The following is a 10,473-nucleotide window of genomic DNA, read 5'->3' on the forward strand; positions in this document are numbered from 1 at the left end:
AATCACAATAGCCTTTACTGGCTCCAAATATCACCAGCCAATCATGGAAGTAGAAGCTGCAGTTGCTGACCAATCCCAGGCCAGTACTGACTGCTTCAGCTGACTGATGACGCTCACTCTGACGCCAGCAGGAGGTGGGTTAAAGTTACGAAAGCAATTCAGGCTGGCGTGGAAAGAGCAATAGCGGCCTTAAATGTCGCTGAAAAATTCGCCAACTAATCATGGCAATAGGTGTCTCTTTTTAACAACCAATCCCAGACCAAGTTCTTACACGTTAGACCAGTGATGCGCAGGCCTGATTCCTGCAGGAGGTGTGTCTAACGAACACAAAAAGGATGTGAGGTGCTAGTGCAAGACACATTGTCGTGGTGCAGCTGACACCGTCAACAACCTCACCTCCTGCATTACTACTGTAAGATACTAACACAAACTCGTGATTGCTTTTATAGCTAATGTTACAAAAATTGTTTAATACTTGTCTTCCTGCTGCAAGAAAACCTAGGTTCTCGAGATATATATATATATATATATATATATATATATATATATATATATATATATATATATATATATATATATATTAGTTCTTATGAATGCCTACCAACAGCTAGGATTCGAACCTCGCACGGTATGTGTGGTCGTATGGTACGCTCACCACTCGACTATCCAGTATAGCCGAGTGGACAGCGTAGCAAGCTGCCACGTATATGGCACTAGGTTCGAATCCCTGCTATTGGCATTATATGGTATATATATATATATATATATATATATATATATATATATATATATATATATATATATATCTTTGCTATAAAGAAAAACTTATGTATATCACTTCAAAATTTCGGTCTACCTGATCAGAGAAGAATGATCAGTCTCGGGTGTTTCAACGCCCACACATCTCCTCCCTGACGTCGGCAGTTCACCCCGGACACACGCATGACAACTTGCTGGCCTTGATGTTATCCAGGTGCGGATCTAGCCTGTGGGATGATACATTGGTTATATCACCAGGAACGGCAAAGATTTTCAGGAAACGACAATTCTCACACGAACTGCAAATCAGTGGTTAACTAAAGGTTCGTACTCCATGCAGAGACCCTTTGAGCTATTGGCTTGCTGAAAGGTATTCAGAAATGAACAAGAGATCAGAGAAATTTACGGACTTCTCACAGGGTAATGTGTTTTTAACGTCGAGTATCATCTGACACCAAACTCACACCACTGTTGGAACTGACTGCCTTACCACATTCCTTCAGATGTGATGACCTAGTGAATTACATCCTCTCTTTTACACGTTAGATTATGATATATGTGGGTACTTTGATGGGACACGTCGTCATTACAGTAAGTATTGACCATGCAATTATAGATGCAAATACAAACTATAACAAGTAGAATGACAGCCTTTCTGTGCGAGTGTCTGAGATCTGTCTCCCTGATCTGGTTTGTCGATGATGATGCTGGAACACATGCTGGGCACGTATGTCTTTCGAGAAGGCTGGCGGGGAAGGGCATCTCTTCACCACTAATATTTGCACAGATGAACATCTTATCTTATTTCATTCCACGCAGGGGGTTATTATGGTGCGTCATCGTCCCTTGTCCAAGACAACAGATGTGGACGACCGTGCGAGGATCGTACTGATGTGGGTAGACGGTGCGTCTCCCCGCGACATTGCACAGTTGACTGGGACCAGCATGTCCACCGTCTACAGGTGGATAAGACGGTGGCGAAGAGAGGGTAACGTGCATACAAGACGTTGTGACTGTTCACCGAGAGTAGCTCCGGGAGAACCAGATCCAGTGAGCGTCCAGACACATTCTTCCCTGCCTTCAGTCACCTTTTTGGATGTTCTTAACGCTTTCCAGGCTCTCTATAGAACAAATACTTTTCCTCATGATGTTCTGAAGCGTGTAGGTAACCACCATGCTGTTGCCTTCGCTGACCGCGTGTATTCACGCAAGATAAACCACGATGTTCGATACAGTGTGGGAAATGTTGACGACACTTCGGGCTTATAACGAAGTGCGCCAAAGAAAGAAGCCAGGACCTCGTTGACAGTGTGTCTCCTGCAGTAAGTTGGTGTTGAGGGTTGAAACCACAACAGCCAAGCCACCTATCAGTAATACAGTAGACACAGCTCAGGTGTTGTGGATGTCACGAGTTTTTGAACGATAGAATAATCAAGGAAATATAACTTGAATACTTTCTGTAAGATGTAGTTTCCTTTTGAACATTTTATGAGATGGAATCTTATGCCTCACTGGAAATCCGTCATGCAAAGGCACCTGAACATGTTTGAAGAACCTATAATTTTGTGAAGATGTAATAGATACGACTGAAATGCAAAACTGTCTTTCATTACCTAGAATATCTATCGGAATTTCGGGCTAAGTTATACGTATATAAACCTGATTATCTTAGATACTATAGATCATCAGATGTTCTTTAATAGTGTTACAAATTTTTCAAAAAATCTGCATCATGAATGTTTTCCGAGTTGCTTCTCTCTCTCTCTCTCTCTCTCTCTCTCTCTCTCTCTCTCTCTCTCTCTCTCTCTCTCTCTCTCTCTAGGAAAGTAGATAAAGGCAATAAACTACTCGACGAAGAAGCGACAGATTAAGTACTCGTATCAACCTATTGCAATGGTCTCACGACACCTTAGCATAGACGTTGATCCTGTAAAGCCACTTATCGTTCTCAGAGAAAACGTTCTCACGTGCCAGACATTAGACCATCATAAACTGTCTGCTTTGCTGTCATAAAGGCGAATGATAACGCCTAAAATCAAGACATACATAAGAAAGTCTCTCTCTCTCTCTCTCTCTCTCTCTCTCTCTCTCTCTCTCTCTCTCTCTCTCTCTCTCTCTCTCTCTCTCTCTCTCTCTCTCTGTATGTGTGTGTGTGTGTGTGTGTGTGTGTGTGTGTGTGTGTGTGTGTGTGTAGCACTTGATGGGCGATTGAAGGAGGAGAGAGAAGCGATTTTCCTGTTTTTATCACACAGCATTAGAGAGAATCCTGCTTGTAAGGATGAATACGTTTTCATTTTACATGACCCACACTTATATGTACATTTACATCAGAGGTGTGGAAGAGCAGTGACGATGGTGAGTGTGGCGGCTCTGTTGTTGATCCTGTGTGTGGCTATCCTCCCGTCTGTCGCTCAGCTGCCTCAACGTCCTTATGGTAGTAAGTCACAGTGATGGTCAGTTACATTATGTTGATAGTCGTTAGTGTCCCTAGATTCCACACAAATGATAATGGTTCATGTATGCTCAATGCATTATATATGTACTTATATATCATGTCATTTACATTTGGTACTCCTTGAGATGAGATTTTGCCATCATCATATCTTTTCAGCTATTGGGGAGACGCTGGGAGTGGCAGGCGGGGCGGTGGAGGCGGTGCTGGCCAGAGAGCGGCCGCCCCACTGCTCCGTCATCCTCCTCACAGACGGCACCACCTCGGCCACCACTGTCTTCACGGTACGTCAACACTACCTTACCTAGACACCATCACACGACCAATTTCTTCTAGTTTATTGTTGTGTACCAGTGCTTATGAGATTAGGCCTCTTAATCCTGTTTAGCTATATCATTTCAGGTACTGAAAGGGCAGTGGATCCTGTTGGGGCTGGCGGTGTTTGAGGTGGTAACAGAAGACAAGAGCCGGAACATGACCCAGGCGCAGTTGTCCTGGATGATGGGCCAGGCACTGCTGGTAAGTCTCTCGCAGTAATGATGCTAATAAGTCACTTACACCACTTATGTGTTTCTCGTAGGTTACTGTAAGTTGTCAAGGTCGTTTATAGCCTCTCTACGGTGCGTTGGTCATTTATTGTACTGATAAATTGATGAACCAAGATCAAAAATAGCCTTTTTCTTATCCTTTCCAAAGTGATACAGATTAAAGATAAGACAACACTTGTAAGGCAACACTTGTATTAGTATGTGTATGTCAACAGCTGCGGCAGGTGTCGGGATGCGTGACGTTGGTGGTGGTGAGCGACGACCCAGCCTTCCTGGCCGCCTCGGCTGAGTGGTCCCTCAAGGTCCGCCTCCTGACGTGGTCCAACAAACTCCTGGCCGTCACCCGCCGGCCCCTTCAGGACCTGCGGCACCTCTACACCTCCTTCTCCGAGATGAACTCCATGCTGACTTATCACTGACAACCTTGCAACCCTCACCAGGTTAGTCTTTAGGGATAGTACAACCCACCATTCGTCTTAGTGTCTTAGCATAGTTGGCCCAATTTAGGACGACCTGTAATCACCCGCTGAAGAAGGGAAAAGGGACTTGTGATCAGAAACTCGAGTACATCAAGAAAATGTTTAAAGCCACACTTGGCCAGTACATTTCTTAATGGGAAGTCATTTTCTTTGTTCGCAGGTGCAGTATATACGTCCACTTGCCTTATAGACCTGCAGACGCCCAGGTGGTGCTAGTTGCGTCCTGGTCGACCATACGTGGCCTCATACTGGCCACCCACCTCCAGCTCTTCCCTGAGAAGTTTTCCAAGTATGTAGAATGCTTTGCAGAGCCAGATTCTCGGCAATGAACAGGAAGATATGAAACAGAAGTGAAAATATTACACGAAAGTCCTCAACAAAGATATTTTTTTCGGCAAGACCATTTGAACATGCACGACATCACACTAAGATAGCATCACCTAGTCAATCATGCATTACTTGGCCAGATTCGCGTATGGGCCAACGTTTGTGGCAGCTGCTGAAGAGTATCCGTCCTATGTAGAGAGAGACCCATCTTGGACCCCTGGCCAGCCACTGAGCTACAAAGGACCCACAGTGCAACTGTTGGCCTTGCTGGCAAATAACTTTAATTTTACGTAAGTTATAGTGTCAGTTCAATGGAGAAAGAACGTGTAGAAGTGCCAGTTCTATGGTCAGGTTCCATCAGTCTCTCCATCTCTTTTCTTTGGTGTCCTTGTATTTCAACGGCATTTTCTTTTTCCTTGATGAAAATGCAATATCCCACACGCTTTTGCTATTATTCTGCAGATGAGAAAGTAGCCAATCCAGGGCACATCAGGAGCAGAGCTGAGACCTGGTAGGACTGAGACCTGGTCGGACTGCGTGAACAACCATTTTCACACCAATACTTTCATGCATTTACGATGGCGTTCAAATAATACATGAATGTGAAAGTCGGTGATAGCATTTTAAGAAATACTTATGTTTTGTCATGATCACCCTCAGGAACATTACGAACATAAAGGTAATGGAGTCTCATACAAGTCAAGTGTCTCAAACAGGTACACGTTCGTGCGTCCGCCGGACGGAAGATGGGGAACCAAGGAGCCGGATGGGTCCTGGACTGGCATGGTGGGCATGGTGGGCAGGAAGGTGAGTGCAACGAGTACTATCTGTATGTCTTTTATGTCAGCCTTCCAATTATCCACCAATCTTGACCCTTTCTAGACTACAGAAGAATGCAGTCTGTTACACAGTAGGATACTGTTACACAGTAGGATACTAAACGGATACATTGTTTTCCACAGTCTGTGAGGTAGTGAACAATAATCACTGCTCGTAAAAATTTGAACCTCCCATAAGGAATCCCGTTTTCTTGATGAAATTACTAATTATTTCTGCTTTGGAGAGTCGTCAGGCACCGTAGGGTCACATGAAAGAACCTATAACTCTCATGTCTAGTTAGATTACGCCAACAATTAACTCTGACCAGCTATTTCACGCACACACACACACACACACACACACACACACATACGTTGACAGTGACAAGCCTACAGACTATTCTAATAAACTATTTGAAATGGATGGATACAGGAGGCGGACATGGGTGTTGGGCCCTTCTCACTCACCTCTGTTCGTGCTGAGATGGTAGACTACATGAAGTTGGTCGTGGACGACGCACTGAAGATCATAGGAGGTCTGGGGCGGCCTGAGGTGGACCCGTGGGGCTTCCTGCTGCCTCTGGGACCTCTGGTGTGGACGGCCATCCTGGCGGCGCTGCTGGTGGTGCCGGGGATGGTGTTGCTGCTGTTGTTCTGCTTCCCTCGTAAGGCTCCACAGAGAGACACCTGGAAGATGGACAATATCTTCTTGTATTTCCGAGTATTATTACAACAAGGTAAAGCCATATATATATATATATATATATATATATATATATATATATATATATATATATATATATATATATATATATATATATATATATATATATATATATATATATTGCTCAGATACACACACTTAAATAGAACTACGTTATTGTACTGAAAATGTCATCATTGGTTTGCTGAAATTTTTTGATAATTCTAAAGTGAAATCTAATGCCACTGGTCCTGGTCATCAACAAGGGTACAGCCCAGAGCCAGGCGAACAGTCGTGGGAGCGTCTGCTGCTGGGGTCGTGGATGGTGATGACGCTGTTGTTCGTCCGGAGTTACGACGGTAACCTCATGTCTATGTTGGCCGTCAGGTACATCCCGCAACCCTACCAGTCCCTCAGAGACGTGCTGGACGACCCCTCCGCCACTATGATATGGCCAGGCGGCACTAATTACATGCAGTATATCAGAGTAAGACAATCAGTCTAATGAAATACTCATAAACAAGAACTGTTATTATAATTCCGGCTAACTGTATTGCACAGTTCACATCTTAAAGTGCAACGAAGTTTGAAGACTGGCAAATACGTAGACGAAGACAGTCACAGAATTAAAAATATGATCATATCAAAAACATTCAACAGAATGTAGCCTTAGGGCAACAGCTTAGTGGCATATCAAAGATTCTATATCATGCAATCAAAACTCATTCTCCGCAGTCCGCCAAAAATGGCACATTTCGCGAGGTGATAGACGCCGGGAGGGATGGTCGCCTGATGCTCATTAAGTCCACGGAGTTCAGGCAGGTGTTGGAGGCGCTGGTGGTGCACGGTCGCCACGTCCTCATCGTCGAGGAGAACGAGGGCAGGTCCCTCAGGGCTGACTTGTTCACGAACACAGGTGACGTCTCACGGAGCTCCCTCAACACATTGTAGGTGTATATAGAGGGAGGAGGAGGATTGCTTGTGTATAAGCCAGTGTAACACTGCCTTGTGATGACCCATCAAAAAATGTAACATATAACCTCGTCCTTTTTGAACTGTTGTCCCCACCTAGTGATGGCTTTAGCTTTCTGCACATAGCTATTTTATTCCCCCACACCCACAGGGCGTTGTGAATTTTACACGTCCAGGGAACGCTTTCTGCCATCGTCCATGGGCATGATCGGTCAGAAGGGCCACCCGCTCGTCCCAGCCTTAAGTAAAAGGTAACCAAGGAAGGGAAGTAGAAAGTAACTGGTTTGTTATGCACTGTAAAAAAATTACTTTGTGGAGAAATTTGTGTGTGTGTGTGTGTGTGTGTGTGTGTGTGTGTGTGTGTGTGTGTGTTCTTCTACTAGTGTTAGGTTAATATTATGAATAGCGTTGAAAGAGTTTACAATTTCTTTTCAGCAAATTGCTCAAAAGAAAACACTAGGCGTAATTTGCTCTGGAATAATTCATGTATTTCCCACAGCATCAAGTTTGTGAAACAGTTCGGGATTTTCGATTACTGGATGAGGAGTTTTAAGATTAACTCTTCCATATGTCTTCATCCTCCCACCAGGATCACCGTGAAGTCCTCACTCGCTCTTTCCAACCTCTGGGTAAATGATGCACTCACAGAACATCACTTACAGTACACCAGATGAACGTACAAATCCTTTTCCTGCAATGTACCTCATATTCTTGTTGGAAATTCAGTTTAATTTCATATATTGATATTTTTTCCTTATTTCCGTTTCTCCTGGTGTCATGAGGATAATGTATTCAATGATAGATTGCATAGCGACTGAACACACCACAGTACTCCTATGTAACACCTGCCTGACGGAGACGACCTCGTTCATTTCAGGGAATGTTCGTGGTGCTCGCTGGTGGCCACACTGTCGCTCTCCTGCTGCTCTGTCTCGAGCTTTTCACTGCTCGTCTTGTACAGACCCAAAGCCACTGACCTCGTATCTTCGTGAGTCACTGAAACCACGTATGAGTGCCTCTCGAAAGCATACTGTCCCTCATAATATTCACATGAAATCACTGTTTGATAAAGCTTGTATTATTGTCTGTTGATGAAGGGTGATGGGTTATGATGTAGTTCCTCATCCCTGATTGAGACTTGAAAATCATTATTTTGATCTTCAACACCTCAGAGGAATGCCCATGTTTGTTATCTCCAAATAAAGATGTTAAAGACTATGTTCAATAATTTGTTTAATCATATGGCAAATGATACTTAATTGTATCTTTTACCTGAAACGATTTGTGATGTAGTACTCCTTTATGTCAAACATAATTCATCAGATGTGACTCATGCTGAGGAGAAATAATCTAAGGAAAAAAAGATCATTGCTAGTGAGATTATTGTACATCACCCACCTGAAGTCATAACATACACAAGGCGGGCATCAGTCGACACACCAATCACAACATCCTTAATTTTCGCTCAGAAGTTATCAGCCAATCATGGCAAGTTGTGCCTCAAAGACTGACCAATCCAATGTAGGTGCTCAGACGGTCATCCATTGAGGCGCAGACTACCTCCTGTATGAGGTACGACCGAAGGTACACAAAAAGGATGTGAGGCGCTGGTGCAAGACACATTGTCGTGGTGCAGCTGACACCGTCAACAACCTCACCTCCTGTACTACTACTGTAAGACCCTGCCAACCTCCGTGCAATTGTTTTAAAATTAGTGTAGCAAATTTTGCATATATATATATATATATATATATATATATATATATATATATATATATATATATATATATATATATATATATATATATACTTCCATATTACAAGAGTGATGAATGAATGGAGACATCTAAATGATGGAGCTGTACATGTGGACAGCATGATATTGCTTTGAAGAGTTGTATGATAGTAAGGAAATTTACGAAAGGTATACAACTCCCTCCCCGTGCAGTCTAAATAGGTAATTAGAAACTAGTATTGACTTATTGAGCGTTCAGATTGCTTGTGGGATTGGGCACTCGGGTCTGACTTAGTCAATACGCAAAAATATAAGTTGTAAGAGAAAAGAAAATAGCAAATGAAATCTGAACTTGTCAATATATTCTAAAGACGAAAATGGGTGGTAAGGAATGAAACTAAGCTCAAAATTGGGCTAATGAAAGCTTCAAAGTCATTAATAAATTCGTCAAGATCTCCCTACAAAACTATAAGATCCATTTGCATGCCACAGAAATCACAGTGGAAGTTCATGTACCTAGAAAAAAGAATTTTAAAACGAGGAAATGGGTTCGTTTTGCTGGTTCCAGTGCAAACACATGAGGTATATCATCATATCCTTATGCACACCATTTCTGCAACTGACTTTAAATCATGGCGTCTCTAACAACCCTTGATCTTGTGTTTCTGGTCCTCAGCGTCGTCTTACACCCTGAAAACAAATTCTTTTCATCAAGGCGCAAGAGGGGCTTACACTTGAGAGACTCATCCCCTCAAACGCACTAGTTCAAAAGGCAGAGGATGCCAGAGGAGAGAAGAGGGGGAGGGGGTGCTCCAACACCGAAAATGTTCCCCTTTGCCCTCACAGTTCGCAACCTGACACACCGGACGAGTTGGTCACGATGGTGTCCTGCAGCGTAGTCTGCCGTGTGGAATAGATCATTACGTCCATCATCAACACCAGCCAGTCAGCCAGCTTCCTCAGACACCACAGATCGTGGCATAGCCCACGAATCAAGGGGTCGAGCGATATTATTGCGAAACTGAAAAAGAATTTCTCAGCAGAGGTACACAAATCTCCTGTGACTTGTGAACAGGCTAAAAAACAAAGACGAAATAAGACATTATCTTATGATAACTGCAGACAAACCAAACGACTGATAACCTCACAAAGTGACTTGATTTTGCTTTTAGAGACGACGTGAAGTTTAAAATTCCTGGTGACCATTGACCGATTATCATATTCCTGTATTTCATGTATTTTAATGCAGTATTTATTTTTTTTTTTTTGCCATATCTAAAGCATCAAACTATATCCCAGCTGACCACTATGATATACAATATACTTGAAATAATAAGTATGTACAACCCAAAGCTTAAACAGAGAGCAGATTGCAACAAGTGACACAAGCGTCACAAACTTCTCTTGCAAACGAGTGAAAAATCTGTTTACTTGACCCTAGTTGGTCGAGATGCTGGACTTTGGAGAACATATCTGTATATTCTGAACACTTTTTTCGTTTCATCCAACACAGGAATATTATGGTGCGTCGTCGCACTACGTTCAAGTTGACGGCTGTGGGTGATCGTAAAAGGATCGTGATGATGTCGGAGGCAGGTGAGTCTCCCCGCGACATTGCACAGTTGACTGGGACCAGCGTGTCCACCGTCTACAGGTGGATAAGACGGTGGCGACGTGAGG

At 43.2% G+C, this 10,473-nt stretch overlaps 1 pseudogene; it reads left to right on the plus strand.

The window, feature by feature from the left end:
* The first annotated feature begins 3,096 nt into the window (after window positions 1-3,096).
* LOC139760965 (probable glutamate receptor) lies at window positions 3,097-8,392 on the plus strand (annotated as a pseudogene).
* The last annotated feature ends 2,081 nt before the right edge of the window (window positions 8,393-10,473 follow it).

This window comes from Panulirus ornatus, chromosome 38, assembly GCF_036320965.1.
Source record: "Panulirus ornatus isolate Po-2019 chromosome 38, ASM3632096v1, whole genome shotgun sequence".
In the NCBI taxonomy this organism is placed as follows: domain Eukaryota; kingdom Metazoa; phylum Arthropoda; class Malacostraca; order Decapoda; family Palinuridae; genus Panulirus; species Panulirus ornatus.